The following is a 16,367-nucleotide window of genomic DNA, read 5'->3' as shown; positions in this document are numbered from 1 at the left end:
CTGGCCTATTGCAAATGCTCTTTTTCATATTTTGCTGCTAAATCTCTCGTGGCACGGATTCGAAGGCCTGAGAGCAAACCTTTTGTGCCTTAGGTTGGTTGGTGGTGGAAAGACTGCGTTACAAAGTGTAATCCTAGAATACTAATTAGACTGCTGTGGGTAAACTCTAAAGACATTCCAGTTTTAATGTTCTTCGTTCCTTGAGGTAACGTGCTTGCTATTCGTGGCTTTGTTTTCCAGAGACCAGAGATTAAAATCAAGCTCCTCCTGTTCTTTCCTATTTTGCTGTCGGTGACACCGTCTCCTTTGAAGTCTTGCAGGTCTCTCACTTTCCGACGGGAGGATAAGCTGTGCAGCATTTGTGAAAAGACACGGAGTTAGCTAACAACAGCAAGAGTTACCCCAAAAGGAGAAAGTTTGCAGCTCAGGGCTGAATGGGGTGGGGGTTCCTCGGTGCCCTCTGAACTTGGTTGTTGTCTTGCAGACATTTCATGACCCAACTAGGGAACATCCTCAGTGCTGGAAAGGACTTGGTTTTATGGAGTAGAGAGGAGGAGGAGGACTGTGGTGTGTCTGGTGCCCTCTGAGCCTGATTGTTGTCTTGCAGATGTTTCATGACCCAACTAGGGAACATCATCAGTGCTGGAAAGGAGTTGGTTTTATGGAGGAGGAGGAGGAGGAGGACTGTGGTGTGTTTGGTGCCCTCTGAGCTTGGTTGTCTTGCAGACATTTCATGACCCAACTAGGGAACATCATCAGTGCTGGAAAGGAGTTGGTTTTATGGAGGAGGAGGAGGAGGAGGAGGAGGAGGAGGACTGTGGTGTGTTTGGTGCCCTCTGAGCTTGGTTGTCTTGCAGACATTTCATGACCCAACTAGGGAACATCATCAGTGCTGGAAAGGAGTTGGTTTTATGGAGTAGAGAGGAGGAGGAGGACTGTGGTGTGTTTGGTGCCCTCTGAGCTTGGTTGTTGTTAAGGAATTTGTTGTGCAGAGGTCTCCTTGTGCTACCAAAGAGTTGCACAGACAAGGAAGGGTACTGAGAGCAGCAAGAGTCACACACAGGAGTACACTGAGTTGTAAAAGCAAAAAGTATTTTACTTTTGAGGTGGTGTAAAAACAAAAATGCACAGTCAAAAATAAACAGTCCAAGTCATAAACAATAGCAACAGTCCAAGGAGTAATCCAAACTACAAAGTCTTCTTACCGGTCCAGAGGTCAATACACAGTTCAGGTTACAACAGTAGTAAACCAACAGCAGAGCAAAAACAGTAATAGTAGAGATCAGTGAATTTTATTTATTTATTTTATTTTTATTTTAATTGCATTTATATCCCGCCCTTCTCCGAAGACTCAGGGCGGCTTACAAGCTTAGCAGTAGCCTTCATTCTATGTATATGCCTGCTTATTAGGGCTTTCACACACACCCCAAGCGGCATTATTACAAAGTCAGCTTATTGCCCCCAACAATCTGGGTCCTCATTTTACCTACCTGGGAAGGATGGAAGGCTGAGTCAACCTTGAGCCTGGTGGGATGTGAACCTGCAATAATTGCAGGCAGCTGGTGTTACTTAAGGAGGCATTAGCCCACTGCTACGTTCCTACGTTCCTAGCTTCCTCTTATGGCCATGAGAACACTTACACACCCATTGGCCAATTAACTTCTTAAAGTCATAGCATTATGGTTAATATATTTTCAACCCAACATTGTAGGGTAACACCATATGCCTAACATTTGTCTTGCAGACATTTCATGACCCAACTAGGGAACATCATCAGTGCTGGAAAGGACTTGGTTTTATGGAGTAGAGAGGAGGAGGAGGAGGACTGTGGTGTGTTTGGTGCCCTCTGAGCCTGATTGTTGTCTTGCAGATGTTTCATGACCCAACTAGGGAACAACAACAGTGCAAGTAAGGAGTGGGGTTTGTGAAGAGGAGAAGGGGGAGGAGGGCTGTGGGGTCCCTGGTGCTCTCTGAACTTGGTTGTTGTCTTGCAGATGTTTCATGATCCAACTAGGGAACATCATCCGTGCTGGAAGGGAGTTGGTTTTATGGAGTGGAGAGGAGGAGGAGGAGGAGGAGGAGGAGGAGGAGGACAACAACTATGGAGTCCTTAATGCTCTCTGAGCTTGGTTGTTTTCTTGCAGATGTTTCATTACCCAGCTAGGTGACATCATCAGTGGTAGAAGGGAGTGGGGTTTGCATGGAGGATGAGGATGAGGACTGTGGGGTCCTTGGTTCTCTCTGAGCTTGCTTGTTTTCTTGCAGATGTTTCATTACCTAAACGAGGTAACATCATCAGTGCTAGAAGGGAGTGGAGTTTGCAGAGAGGAGGAGATGGGGGAGGAGGATTATAGAGTCCTTAGTGCTCTCTGAAATGGCCAGGACCGATAGGAATTGTAGTCTAAAACAAGGAGAGCAGCAGGCTTGAATCTGACCACCGTCAAATCGATTTCCGCAAGGCCTAAGTTGGCCTCCAGCTTGTGTCAGCTGACTGAAACCAAGCTTGTTCTTGAGTTGTGTTTCTCAGCCTTAGCCATTTTAAGGTGTGTGTTCTTCAACTCCCAGAATACCCCAGCCAGCATTCCTCAACCAAGGAACTACCAACTCAGACAGACTCTCAAGGAGTAAACAACAGCTTAATCAAAGAACCAGCAAGAAGACGCCTTTGAATCAGAATCAGAACAGAGCTGGAAGGGACCTTGGAGGTCTTCTAGTCCAGCCCCCTGCTCAAGCAGGAGACCCTGTACCATTTCAGACAAGTAGATCTCCGGTCTCTTCTTAAAAGCCTCCAGTGATGGAGCACCCACAATTTCTGAAGGCAAGTTGTTGTTGCCACTGGTTAATTGTTCTGACTGTCAGGAAATTTCTCCTTAGTTTTAGGTTCCTTCTCTCCTTCATTAGTTTCCATCCGTTGTTTCTTGTCCTGCCCTCTGGTGCTTTGGAGAATAACTTGACCCCCTCTTCTATGTGTAAAAGGTAAAGGTCAAGGTTCCCCCGCACATACGTGCTAGTCGTTTCCGACTCTAGGGGCCGGTGCTCATCTCTGTTTCAAAGCCGAAGAGCCAGCGCTCGTCCGAGGACGCCTCCGTGGTCATGTGGCCGGCATGACTAGACGCCAAAGGCGCACGGAACGCTGTTACCTTCCCACCGCAGTGGTCCCTATTTTTCTACTTGCATTTTTACGTGCTTTCGAACTGCTAGGTTGGCAGAAGCTGGGACGAGTAACAGGCGCTCACTCTGTTACGCAGCACTCGGGATTCGACCCGCCAAACTGCCGACCTTCTGATCGACAAGCTCAGCGTCCTAACCCACTGAGCCACCGTGTTCCTAAGTGACAGCCCCTCAAATACTGGAATACTGCCATCCTGTCTCCCCTAGTCCTTCTTTTCTCCAGATGATCCTAGCCCAAATCCTGCAACCGTTCTTCATATATTTTAGCCTCCAGGCCTTCAGTCATCTTAGTTGCTCTTCTTTCCACTTTTCCCAAGGTCTCAGCATCTTTTTTTGTAAGGCGGTGACCAAAACTCCCACCAACACTGACAGGGCAAACCTCCCCACTCCCTTCTAGCACTGATGGTGTCACCTAGTTGGGTAATAAAACATCTGGAAGAAAACAATCAAGCTCAGAGAGCAGAGACACCACCACCCCTCATTTGAACTGCAAGTATTCTGCTTTATTGGTTGTCTATCACCTTTCGGCTGCTTTTCCTTGACTTATTTAGTTCCCCTTAATAGCAGCAAGGGAACAGAACGTCCCAACAACCATTAATTCCTTTATTACCAGCACATGTTGTAGACTGGTGCTTTTCACCGGGATCCAGCTCAAAGTCCTCAATTAGTAGTTTTGAAAGAATAATCTCTTCGGGAGAGATAGCAAGAGAGCATTACCCTGATAGGACAGGGAATAAAAAGTAGCTGTGGTGCTTTGTTATCTCGAGTGACACCCTTTCGCTATCAGCTGCTGGCTTTCTCAACTGGAAGGAAGGGCCTCTGAGGTCTTAAGGACATTTTTTCCTCTTGGTTTCTCTAGACAACAAACCTACGGAACTGTTTATGCAAATTTAAAAAAAAAGGAGAAAATAGATAGTTCGGCATAACCTCTTTAAAAATTGTATGCAGGTAGTCCTCTACTTAGAGGGACGCGGTGGCTCAGTGGGTTAGGACGCTGAGCTTGTCGATCAGAAGGTCGGCAGTTTGGTGGGTCGAATCCCGAGTGCCGCGTAAGAGAGTGAGCGCCTGTTACGCGTCCCAGCTTCTGCCAACCTAGCAGTTCGAAAGCACATAAAAAATGCAAGTAGAAAAATAGGGACCACTACGGTGGGACGGTAACAGCGTTCCGTGCGCCTTTGGCGTCTAGTCATGCCGGCCACATGACCACGGAGATGTCCTCGGACAAGCGCTGGCTCTTCGGCTTTGAAACAGAGATGAGCACCGGCCCCTAGAGTTGGGAACAACTAGCACATATGTGCGGGGGAAACTTTACCTTTACCTTTAGTCCTCTACTTACAACAGATGGCTCAAAGTTACAACGGCACTAAAAAAAAGTGACTTATGACCATTTTTTTTTACATTTTTAATAACGGTTGCAGCATCCCCCGTGTGTCACTTGATCTAAATTCAGACACCTGGCAACCGATTCACATTTATGAGCTTTGCAGTGTCCCGGGATCATGTGATCCCCTTTTTGCAACTTTCAGATGAGCCAAGGAAGCGGCGAGAAAGGTTGTAAAATGGGGCAAAACCCTCGCCGCCAACGTACGGCTTAACGACAGACAGTTGGTTCTTCGTATTCTCGCTTCGAATACTGAGAAATTTCCCCCTGTGGGAAGCGTAGGAGGGATGATGTCCCTGGAGGGTTGACCATCAAGCACGTCCGTGAACGGAGATCAAAATGGTGGCTGAAACTGAGCCGGATAAAGCTCCGCCTATTTTTTTTTAATGTGGGTCAAATGCATGTTAAATGGGCGGGGCTTCCGTTGCTTCTGCCATCTTGATTTTGTTTTTGTTTTTTTACTTTTTCCATAAACCTTCAAACGCTCGGCCTTCTTTCGATCCTCTTCCGTTTGGCTTCATAATTCTAAATAATTAAAACAGTATTTTTCAATGAGTGGGCGGGCTCAGAACTTGTAGCTTTTGAACGAGAAGGCAAAGCAGGTTTGATGTTGGCTTCGTGGAATCTTCAGATTCCAGATTTCATTAAAACAAAAAGTAAACATTTCGGAAACCAATATAACACGACAACCTAATATAGCGTAGAATGAAGGATGTCTATAAGACTGGCTGGAATTCTCAAATAAGGCCTTCAATGGCACTAACAATAATAGCACTCAGACCTATACCCTGCTCCATAGTGCTTTACAGCCCCTCTCTAAGCGATTTACAGAGTCAGCCTATTGCCCCCAACAATCTGGGTCCTCATTTTACCTCGGAAGGATGGAAGGCTGAGTCAACCTTGAGTCGGTCAGGATCGAACTCCTGGCGGTTGACAGTCAGCAGAATTACTGCATTCTAACCACTGCATTCTGCAATACTGCATTCTAACCACTGCGCCACCACGGCTCATATTCTTAGTTAGAGACTATTTATCAATAGAATATTTGTAGCTCAACTGTGAAGTCCTTGGTGCTCTCTGAGTTTGGTGTTTTTTGATTGGCCCAAAGTCACCCAACTGGCTTTCATGCCTAAGGCGGGACTAGAACTCACCGTCTCCTGGTGATTGGCCCAAAGTCACCCAGCCAGCTTTTGTCCTTAAGGCGAGACTAGGACTCACCATCTCCTGGTGATTGGCCCAAAGTCATCCAACTGGCTTTCATGCCTAAGGCGGGACTAGAACTCACCGTCTCCTGGTGATTGGCCCAAAGTCATCCAACTGGCTTTCATGCCTAAGGCGGGACTAGAACTCACCGTCTCCTGGTGATTGGCCCAAAGTCATCCACTGGCTTTCATGCCTAAGACGGGACTAGAACTTGCCGTCTCCTGGTGATTGGCCCAAAGTCATCCAACCGGCTTTCATGCCTAAGACGGGACTAGAACTCACCGTCTCCTGGTGATTGGCCCAAAGTCATCCAACTGGCTTTCATGCCTAAGGCGGGACTAGAACTCACCGTCTCCTGGTGATTGGCCCAAAGTCATCCAACTGGCTTTCATGCCTAAGACGGGACTAGAACTTGCCGTCTCCTGGTGATTGGCCCAAAGTCATCCAACCGGCTTTCATGCCTAAGACGGGACTAGAACTCACCGTCTCCTGGTGATTGGCCCAAAGTCATCCAACTGGCTTTCATGCCTAAGGCGGGACTAGAACTCACCGTCTCCTGGTGATTGGCCCAAAGTCATCCAACTGGCTTTCATGCCTAAGACGGGACTAGAACTCACCGTCTCCTGGTGATTGGCCCAAAGTCATCCAACTGGCTTTCATGCCTAAGGCAGGACTAGAATTCATAGTCTCCCAGTGATTGGCCCAAAGTCACCCAGCCAGCTTTCATACATAAGGAAGGACTAGAACTCACTGTTTCCTGATGATTGGGCCAAAGTCATTTATGAGTCTTCTCTGGCTTCGTTGACTTTTACCCCATTATTCATCTAACTGTTGAATATAACCTAGCCTGTATTTCCCCGTGCTCTGTAATTTATACTATCTTTGACTTTTGAAACCTTAACGATTAATTGAATTAATGTAAGAGATGCAATGGGGTGAAATAATAGGAGCGGAGAGCAAAGTATATCGTTCAAATAAAAGGTAACTGATAAGTAAATGCAGCGCCATGCATCTCTCCCTGCGGTGTTCCATTGCTCAAGACCCATAAAGGGCAACAATGGGGCCTCAGGTCATCTGTTATGATTCAGCATCCTTACTCTTTAAAGCAGGCGTCTCCAAACTTGGCAACTTTAAGGCTTGTGGACTTCAACTTCCCAGAATTCTGAGAGTTGAAATCCACAAGTCTTAAAAGTTGCCAAGGTTGAGGACCCCTGGCTTAGAGCAATGTTTCTCAACCTTGTCCACTTGAAGATGGGTGGACTTCAACTCCCAAAATCCCCTGGCCAGCTGTGCTTTATAAAATTTATTTATTTATTTTATTTTAATTCCATTTATATCCCGCCCTTCTCCGAAGACTCAGGGCGGCTTACAAGCTTAGCAGTCGCCTTCATTCTATGTATATGCCTGCTTATTAGGGCTTTCACACACACACCCAAGCGGCATTATTACAAAGTCAGCTTATTGCCCCCAACAATCTGGGTCCTCATTTTACCTACCTCGGAAGGATGGAAGGCTGAGTCAACCTTGAGCCTGGTGGGACTCGAACCTGCACTAATTGCAGGTAGCTGGTGTTACTTAAGGAGGCATTAGCCCACTGCTCCACCAAAATACATCCTGCAACTCAAGATAGTCTGTTCCCGGTAATAAATCCAGAAAAATCTCTCGGGTTCTGCTATTAGCGACAGTGAAACTGAAGGTCCTACCTTTTTACCAATGAAACTGAAGTGGATCTCTTCCTGTGGAAGTCATGTGATCCTCAACAAGAGTCTCCTCCCAGTTGCCACCAGCCAAGTGCTCTGGAGTGCAGCTTTCTCCATCTGGATCTTGGGGAGTCGAGACCCACGCATCTAGAATCTAGAATAGAATAGAGCTGGAAGGGACCTTGGAGGTCTTCTAGTCCAGCCCCCTGCTCAAGCAGGAGACCCTACTCCATCTCAGACAGGTGGTTGTCCAATCTCTTCTTAAAAATCTCCAGTGATGGAGCACCCACGATTTCAGGTGGCAAGCTGTTCCACTGGTTGATTGCCCTCACCGTCAGGAAGTTTCTCCTCAATTCCAGGTTGCTTCTCTCTTTGGTCAGTTTCCAACCGTTGTTTCTCATCCTGCCCTCTGGTGCTTTGGAGAAGAATTTGACCCCCTCCTCTTCTTCGTGGCAGCCCCTCGAATACTGGAATACTGCTATCATTGTCTCCCCTATTTCTTCTTTTCTTTAGACTAGCCAAACCCAAGTCCCGCAGCCGTTCTTTGTACGTTGTGGCCTCCAGACCTTTGATCATCTTAGTTGCTCTTCTCTGATTTTTTTTTCCTCCAAACTCTGAACCTCTTTTTTGTGACATGGTGACCAAAACTGGCTACAATAGTTCAGCAAAGAGGTGGCTGTTGTGGTTGCTAGGTTAGCTTCAGAGGTGTGTTTGTGTGGGTGTCCGTGCAGGCACCATGCTATAAAACCAACAGACATCAGGTCATATAAACGGTTGGAAGCCCAGGTTAAGACTTCTTGTGTCTTTCGTATAAAATGTTGAGAACGTTCGCCAGGATCCTGAGGAAACGCAGAATAATCCGGAGGGATCCTAGGGATCCCCAACTTAACGGCCACAGTTGAGCCCCAGAATTTTCTGTTGCTAAGTGAGACCCTTGTCAAGGGAGCCTTGCCCCATTTTATGACTTTTCTTCCCACCGATGTTAAGCGAATCGCTGCAGTTGTTAAGTAGCAACACGGTTGCAAAGTGAATCTAGCTTCCCCGTTGACTTGGCTTCTCAGAAGGTCGCAAAAGGGGATCACCTGACCTGTTTCCCCCCTCTCCGGAGCACTACAACCGTCATAAGTATGAGTCAGTTGCCGAGCATCTGAAGTTTGATCCCATGGCCGTGGGGATGTTGCAAGCCTGAAAAATGGTCCCGAGTCACGTTTTTCCGTGCTGCTTTAACTTCAAATGGCCATTACAGGAACCGTCGTAAGCCCGAGGACTAACCTGTCTTCTCTTTCCCCTACGATGTCATGGAATCCAAGATAGCTTAGAGCCAAATGCTGGCTCCGTAGTTTCATGGTCTTGGATAAAGCATGCTGTTAACCAACATTAGCAGCTTATCGCTCATCCCTCTGCATTGCAGTTGGAAGTCAGGTGACTTGGCAACGGTTTCCTTAGCATTTCAAACAAGGCAATAGAGGAAGTTGTTAATTCGGACAACTGCGGCTCACTGCCCTCCTTTGCCTTAACAAATGACAATTAGACTGCTAGGATACTTTTTTTTCCCCCTCCCTGCAGGCCCACCAGGCTTTGTTGATGAAACCCTTAAATGGCACCAGGCACTAAATATCTGATGTGAACTAAAATAAATCACATGGGAGACCTTAACTTTTCAAGAATCAGAATTGTCAGAGACGGAGAAGGGGATAAGATAAGGTGAGATGTGATGAGATGAGATGAGATGAGATGAAATAAGATAAGTCCTCCTTTCTCCTTTCGTTATGTATTCAAGATGGACAGTGATTAATATTTATATGTTACTTATATGTAAGAGTGTAGCTTTATAAATATGTTGCATATAGCTGAAGGTAAAGGTTCCCCCGCACATGCCTGCTAGTCGTTGCCGACTCTAGGGGCCGGTGCTCATCTCCGTTTCAAAGCCGAAGAGCCAGCGCTTGTCCGAGGACGTCTCCGTGGTCATGTGGCCGGCATGACTAGACGGCAAAGGCGCACGGAATGCTGTTACCTTCCCACCGGAGTGGTCCCTATTTTTCTACTTGCATTTTGACGTGCTTTCGAACTGCTAGGTTGGCAGAAGCTGGGAGGAGTAACAGGCGCTCACTCTGCTACGCGGCACTCGGGATTCGACCCGCCAAACTGCCGACCTTCTGATCGACAAGCTCAGTGTCCTAACCCACTGAGCCACTGCGTCCCTTTGAGCCACCGCGTTCCTTGTATATAGTATGTTACAAAAAAGTTATTGAGACTTTGGAAAATGTGCAGAGAAGAGCAACTAAGATTATCCAAGGCCTGGAGACTAAAACACATGAAGAACTATCGCGGGATTTGGGTTTGGCTAGTCTAGAGAAAAGAAGGACTAGGGGGGACATGATAGCAGTAATCCAAAATGTGGACACTTTGAGATTTGTTATTAGTTGCGAAGTCGTGTCCAACCCATCGCAACCCCGTAGACAACGTTCCTCCAGGCCTTCCTGTCCTCTACCATCTTCTGGAGTCCATTTAAGCTCCCGCCTACTGCTTCAGGGACTCCATCCTTTGAGAACTTTGAGAACAAGCAACTAAATTTCATTTTTAATGTGCCATTGTGCCCACAGAAAAAACGACAACAACAACAAATGTTTTGGTAACCATCTTACAAAAAAGATATTGAAACTCTGGAAAATGTGCAGAGAAGAGCAACTAAGATGATCCAAGGCCTGGAGACTAAAACACACGTAGAACGATCGCGGGATTTGGGTTTGGCTAGTCTAGAGAAAAGAAGGACTAGGGGGGACATGATAGCAGTAATCCAATATCTTGAGGCGCTGCCACCAAGAAAAGGGGGGTCAATTTATTTTCCAGAGCACCAGAAGGCAAGATAAGAAACGATGGATGGAAAGTAATCAAGGAGAGAAGCAACGTGGAATGAAGGAGAAACTTCCTAACAGTGCGGACAAACAGTGAAACAACTTGCCTTCAGAAGCTGTGGGTGGGTCCATCACGGGAGGTTTTTAAGAAGAGACAAGACAGCTACTTCTCTCAAATTATATAGGGTCTCCTGCTTGAGCGGGGATTGGACTAGAACAGAGGCCCCCAATCCTTTGGGCACCAGGGACTAGTTCCATGAAGAGAAGTTTTTCCGCGGACCGGAGGGTGCATGGTTTTGTGTGCTGCCTTCATCTCGCGGATGGGGCTTTGCTTGTTTGTGCGGACCGGTTGCTGGCATGCCATGGACCGGTACTGGTTCACGGACCGGGCGTTGGGGACCCCTGGACTAGAAGACCTCCAAGGTCCTTCTCTTATTCTCTTAATGCTTCTGGTTGACATCTTATGTCCAAAGATTAAAGTTACCAAAAAATGTCTCCCGGGCGAAGGTTTTTCAAGAGAGATGGAGTACTTCTTGGCAGCTCTTGCCTGGATGTCATCCTACATGCACTCAGCTATAAATGACGACGCAGGCTTGGCCACTGCCTTGCAATTTTAATGGTTGGTTCTTCCAGAAACCATTAGTTGCGGAGAGCTTTTACGATCCGTTGGTTGCTACAGCTCTGTAAGGTTGTGTACATCCCTTTTAATGTAAAACTGTAGAGCAGGAGTGCCAGTTGTGGGAATTGTGATAGCTCCCCGCTGTGAGTTGGCCCAGGACTTGGTCCAGCCTCTGAAACTGTAGCTTCTTCCAACTGGGTCTTAGCTGGGAAGCCTCGTTCTGGTTTTCTCCCATAGGATCTCCGGCTTGATCAGGGAGTTGGACTAGATGACCTCCAAAACCTTTCCAACTCTGTTCTTCTATTTTTTCCCTGTGAATAGCTTGAGTGATGCAGCTGCAGTAATGAGTCAAATCCTTGAACTGTTTTGATTGCCACACCGAAAGGGGGGTGGGGGGAAATCCCTGTGTGTTGCTCCATCCATGCTTCTCAACAAATATCTGAAAATGTGTCTGGTATAGGATTGCATTGGTCTCTCAAAGGTTCGCCATCCTGGGCTGTCCCTGTGCCCTTAGCTGGTCAAAAAGCCTTGGACATTTTAGGAGTTTAGAAGTTCAGCTTGTTGGCTCATGTCGTACGGTGTGACAAGGGCTGCCCTCCAGAACACAGCCGAGCCAGGCTCCGTGGGGAAGGGGTTCACAGTTTTGCCCCCCCCTCAAACTCACCTATTCTATGGAGGGACCATTTCAAGCACAAGTCGCCCTTGATTTACCATCACAAATTTCTGTTGCTAAGCTGACTTTGTAATAATGCCGTTTGGGGGGGGTGTGAAAGCCCTAATAAGCAGGCATATACATAGAATGAAGGCTACTGCTAAGCTTGTAAGCCGCCCTGAGTCTTCGGAGAAGGGCGGGATATAAATGGAATTTTTTTAAAAAAATTTGCCCCATTTGACAACCTTCCTTGCCCCGGGTTGTTAAATGAATCACTGCAGTTAACGGCGTGGTTGTTAAATGAATCTGGCGTGGGATTTCCCCTTTTGTGACCCTTGACAGAAGGTCACAAGAGGGGAAATTCCGTGATCCCGGGACATTGAAAGAGTCCTAAATACGAGGCAGTTCCCGAGTGTCTGAATTTTGATCACGTGAGCTTGGGGACGCTGCAAACGGTTGTAAGTCGCTTTTTTCCCCGCTGCCTCTGTAAAACTCCAAACGGTCACTAAACGAATTGTTGTAAATCAAGGACCACGTGTACGGGATAAGGTGCCGGCCTAGAAACCAGAAGAGGCCAGTTCTAGTCCTGCCTTAGGCAAAATGCCAGTTGGTGACCCAGCAGTAATAGCTTACACGCTGTCTTCTGGAGGGCAACCCTTGCTGCAACATGAGCCAACAAACAACGTCTAACCCAGGGGTCTTCAAACTTGGCCCTTTTATGACTTGTGGACTTCAACTCCCAGAATTCCTCAGCCAGCAAAGCTGGCTGAGGAATTCTGGGAGTTGAAGTCCACAAGTCATAAAAGGGCCAAGTTTGAAGACCCCTGTTCTAACCCTTAAAATATCCAAGGCTTTTTGACTAGCTTAAGAGCACAGGGACAGCCTAGGCCAGGAGCTTGCAACCTTGATAACTTTAAAACTCCCAGAATTCCTCAGACGGCCGCTGTAGTGGAGTTTAGCTCCAAAGACAGCGTGATCTATCTGCTCATGATGTCGGCCTTTGTTTCTACCAGCGGTGCTTCTCGACTTTGGCAGCTTGAAATCCCCAGCCAGCCATACTGACTGAGGAATTTCTAGGAACTGAACTCCCACAAGTCTTAAAAGTTGCCAAGGTCAGATAAACCCTTTCCTACTGGGAAAACCGTCGTCTACACCAGGAGTCCTCAACCTTGGCAACTTTTAAGACTTGTGGACTTCCAACTCCCAGAGCTGGCTGAGGAATTCCGGGAGTTGAAGTCCTCAAGTCTTAAAAGTTGCCACGGTTGAGGACCCCTGATCTAGATCCAGTCTGTCTACATTCTTGAGTGCTAAACTGCTTCCGCCAAAGCTGGCAAGGTCTTAATGACCTGAGAGCAGAATTAGCATCAGAATAGAGCTGGGAGGGACCTTGGAGGTCTTCTAGTCCAACCCCCTGCTTAAGCAGGAGAACCTATACCAGGGGTCGGCAACCTCGGCTCTTTTATGACTCGTGGACTTCAACTTCCAGAATTCCTGAGCCAGCATAGCTGTCTCAGGAATTCTGGGAGTTGAAGTCCACGAGTCATAAAAGAGCCGAGGTTGCCGACCCCTGACCTATACCATCTCAGATAAGTGGCTGTCCAGTCTCTTCTTAAAAGCCTCCAGTGATGGAGCGCCCACGACTTCTGAAAGGCCAGCTGTTCCTCTGATTAATTGTTCCGACTGTCAGGAAGTTTCTCCTTAATTCCAGGTTGCTTCTCTCCTTGCTGAGTTTCCACCCACCATTTCTTGACCTGCCTTCAGGTGCTTTGGAGAATCGGTAAAATACAGATAAGAATGATAGATCTGAGGTCCAGGCACACCCGGTTCTGGAGAACTGCTGAGTGACTATGAGAAAGGGAAGGATGAGATAATTTAATTTCGGGGGGCCCATGGTTTGTTTGTTTGGTTTTTTGGGGTTGTTTGTTTTTTAATCCTCACATTGAATAGCTCTTGCTAATCCTTAATTCACCTCGCGGTCTCCCTTTGATGGTCTGTTATAAAGAGATTGTGTGTAAGCATTTCTCTTTTGCAATCAATTATTGGGATATAATGTGATTCAGCGTGCTGAGCTTTGGCTGAAGAAGGCAAGGCACTCGTTGCTGGCTGAGGAATTCTGGGAGTTGAAGTCCACAAGTCATAAAAGGGCCAAGTTTGAAGACCCCTGTTCTAACCCTTAAAATATCCAAGGCTTTTTGACTAGCTTAAGAGCACAGGGACAGCCTAGGCCAGGAGCTTGCAACCTTGATAACTTTAAAACTCCCAGAATTCCTCAGACGGCCGCTGTAGTGGAGTTTAGCTCCAAAGACAGCGTGATCTATCTGCTCATGATGTCGGCCTTTGTTTCTACCAGCGGTGCTTCTCGACTTTGGCAGCTTGAAATCCCCCGCCAGCCATACTGACTGAGGAATTTCTAGGAACTGAACTCCCACAAGTCTTAAAAGTTGCCAAGGTCAGATAAACCCTTTCCTACTGGGAAAACCGTCGTCTACACCAGGAGTCCTCAACCTTGGCAACTTTTAAGACTTGTGGACTTCCAACTCCCAGAGCTGGCTGAGGAATTCCGGGAGTTGAAGTCCTCAAGTCTTAAAAGTTGCCACGGTTGAGGACCCCTGATCTAGATTCAGTCTGTCTACATTCTTGAGTGCTAAACTGCTTCCGCCAAAGCTGGCAAGGTCTTAATGACCTGAGAGCAGAATCAGCATCAGAATAGAGCTGGGAGGGACCTTGGAGGTCTTCTAGTCCAACCCCCTGCTTAAGCAGGAGAACCTATACCATCTCAGATAAGTGGCTGTCCAGTCTCTTCTTAAAAGCCTCCAGTGATGGAGCGCCCACGACTTCTGAAAGGCCAGCTGTTGCTCTGATTAATTGTTCCAACTGTCAGGAGGTTTCTCCTTAATTCCAGGTTGCTTCTCTCCTTGCTGAGTTTCCACCCACCATTTCTTGACCTGCCTTCAGGTGCTTTGGAGAATCGGTAAAATACAGATAAGAATGATAGATCTGAGGTCCAGGCACACCCGGTTCTGGAGAACTGCTGAGTGATTATGAGAAAGGGAAGGATGAGATAATTTAATTTCGGGGGGCCCATGGTTTGTTTGTTTGGTTTTTTGGGGTTGTTTGTTTTTTAATCCTCACATTGAATAGCTCTTGCTAATCCTTAATTCACCTCGCGGTCTCCCTTTGATGGTCTGTTATAAAGAGATTGTGTGTAAGCATTTCTCTTTTGCAATCAATTATTGGGATATAATGTGATTCAGCGTGCTGAGCTTTGGCTGAAGAAGGCAAGGCACTCGTTGCTTCCTCTCTGATCTAGAGATATGAAGTAGCACAGCCACGCAGCTTTCTCCCACGGCGAAACAAATTGGCACCAGTTCTTGGAAAGGGTTACTTTCCGCACAGCACCTTTTGGTGGTCCGACCTGGGTGGTACAGTAGCGGCCAAAATTGTGGAAACCTTTCGGGAAAAGCGTGCAGTAGAAATGCCACCTTTGGTTTAAGCTTCCCCCCATTTTTTTTCTTCCAATTTCTTTACCACTGTAGCCTCGTTCACTTAATAATATACTATTTCACATGGCTTTCTGGGCGACCAGTCAACTCTTTGCAGCATTACTTTAATTTTATTACGTTTTACAAGCTCACTCAATGAAAGAACACATAAAAAAACCCAACTCACTTGATAGTGATCCCATAACGCACCGACAAATGTCCTTCTGTCAAGTTCAATACATGACATCAATAACTGAAGCCTACTGTGATCTGATTGGCTCATTGCCAAAACAAGATGACACCCGATTGGCTCTCTAAACACTCATGCTCATTGGCTACAGTCAGATGAAGGAGAATATAAGGAAAAACGGCTGGATGACAGATTAAATACATGGAAAACCAAAGCTTTGCATGGACAGCATTTGAAAAACATTGAAGGAAAATGTGATAACAACTTGACATGGGCATGGCTTAAGATGGGAACCATCAAGAAGAAACGGAAGGCTTAATACTGGCTGCTCAAGAACAAGCACTACAAACTAATGCCATGAAAGCGAAGATACAAAAATCTACTGACAATCCAAATTGCCAACTTTGCAATGACAAAGTTGCAAACGGTTTCACATTTAATATGTAAGTGCAGCAAAATCGCGCAAACTGATTACAAAGCTAGACATGACCGAGTTGCTAAACTAATCCACTGGGCATTGTGTAAAAAATACGACTTGCCTGTGTCCGAAAAGTCGTGGGAACATAGGGTGGAAAAAGTTGTCGAGAATGAGAGGGTGAAGTTCTTGTGGGACTTCCGAATACAGACAGATCACCATTTGGAACACAACACGCCAGATATCGCAGTCGTAGAGAACCGAAGCGTACAGTTCATTGATATCGCTGTACCAGGAGATGCCAGAGTCGAAGAAAAAGAACTGGGGAAAATTACGAAATACTGCGACCTGGCCATTGAAACTGCGCGATTATGGATGAAACGTGTAACAGTGATACCCATGGTCATTGGGGCCCTGGGAACTATGTCCAAAAACTTTGCAAAATACATCAAGAAATTGCAGCTTCCTGCAATACCTCCAGCAAAGCTAGAAAAAACTGCACTACTCGGAACATCTTACATTTTAAGGAGATACCTGGTTGATACCTAGGATGCTGGCAGCAGCCCGTGTCAACCCTTAGTGCCAGTCAATTTGAGTGTTCAGTTGTTTTATGTTTTATGAATAAAAGTTAATAATAATAATAATAATAATAATAATAATAATAATAATAATAATAATAAGAAGAAGAAGAAGAAGAAG

General features: G+C 46.5%; 1 protein-coding gene across 17 annotated transcripts in view; it reads left to right on the top strand.

Moving 5' to 3' along the window:
- Nucleotides 1-16,367, top strand: part of SLC45A4 (solute carrier family 45 member 4) — a 127,652-nt gene that overhangs the window by 44,870 nt on the left and 66,415 nt on the right. For 3 of the 17 annotated variants that reach the window (XM_081323041.1, XM_081323040.1, XM_081323042.1), the window contains one exon: nt 1,745-1,908. The exons of 8 other annotated variants lie outside the window; for them this stretch is intronic. The gene's annotated coding sequence lies outside the window, so the exon portion shown is untranslated. Of the gene's footprint in view, nt 1-1,744; nt 1,909-2,401; nt 2,819-3,324; nt 3,665-9,021; nt 9,160-16,367 lie in introns of those variants that run through there. 6 more of the 17 variants (XM_081323043.1, XM_081323044.1, XM_081323046.1 and 3 more) reach the window with 6 other exon arrangements.

This window comes from Vipera berus, assembly GCF_964194415.1.
Source record: "Vipera berus genome assembly, chromosome: 3".
NCBI classification, from domain to species: Eukaryota; Metazoa; Chordata; class Lepidosauria; order Squamata; family Viperidae; genus Vipera; species Vipera berus.
This window is presented reverse-complemented; position numbering and strand designations above follow the sequence as displayed.